Below are 1,278 nucleotides of genomic sequence, written 5' to 3' on the forward strand. Positions count from 1 at the left end.
GTAAGTAATTTGAACTAATCTCTAAAGAACATAATGTGAGATTGAAGTCTCATATACTTCAGCAATTGGGATTGTCAGTTTTCATTATTCCGATTGATATTAAATGTTATTGTTGTTGTCAGATGCCATCAATTTGGTTCTGACTCATAGCAACCCAATGTACACCAGAATGAACGACTGTTCAGACCTGCAGCATCCTCTCAATTGTTCTTATGTTGGAAACTATGGCTGCAGCCACTGTGCCAATTCATCTTGTCTAGGACCTGCTATGGTACAGTACTTTCAATATTCTTCTCCAGCACCACAATTCAAATGCACCACTTCTTCTATGATCTTCTTTGATCAATGTCCAACTTTCACATTCATATGAGGCAATGGAAAGTACAACAGCTTAGGTTGGATGCACCTTAATCCTGAAGGTAACCTCCTTGCTTTTCAACACTTTAAAGAGATTTTATGCAGGAGATATACCCAATGCAATGCATCTCTTGACTGCTGCTGCCAGGAGTATTTATTTGGATCCAAGAAAAATGTAAAATCCTTGACAAATTCAATCTTTTCTCCATTTATCATGGTGTTACCTTTGGACCAGTTGTGAGGATTTGGTTTTCTTTACATTGAGTTGTAATCCATACTGAAGACTGAAATCCTTGATCATCAGCAAGCGCTTCAAGTGAGAAGGACTTACTCTTAGCAAGCAAGGTGTGTCATTTGCATATTTCAGGTTGTTACTAAGCCTTCCTCTGATCTTCTTGCCTCATTCTTCTTAATATAATCCATCTTCTCTGATTACTTGCTCAACATATAGCTGAATAATCATGGTGAGATGGTACGACCCTGATAAACACATTTCCTGATTTAAACCATTGTAGTATTCAACATTCCCTTGTTCTGTTCACACAACTGCCTCTTGATCCATATATACGTTCTCCATAAGCACAATTAGGTGTTCTAGAATTCACATTCTTCTCCAGGTTACCCATAATTTGTTATGAAGCACAATTGAATGCGTTTGCAAAGTCAATGAAACAAAAGTGAACATCTTCTGGAATTCTCTTCTTTCAGCCAAGATCCATATGATGTCAGCTATAATGTCCCTTATTCCACCTCTACCCCCTTGTCAAGGTATTGCTGCAACCACTATTGGATGATTTTCAACAAATTTTTATTTGTATGTGATTATCAATGGTATTGTTTTATAATTGTGTTAATCTCTTTTTAAATTCTTTCTATGGAATGGGTACAAATATGGATCTCTTCCAGTCAGTTGGTCAGTTA

This window comes from Echinops telfairi, unplaced genomic scaffold, assembly GCF_000313985.2.
Source record: "Echinops telfairi isolate 266 unplaced genomic scaffold, ASM31398v2 ScPeMD7_7421;HRSCAF=8459, whole genome shotgun sequence".
In the NCBI taxonomy this organism is placed as follows: Eukaryota; Metazoa; Chordata; class Mammalia; order Afrosoricida; family Tenrecidae; genus Echinops; species Echinops telfairi.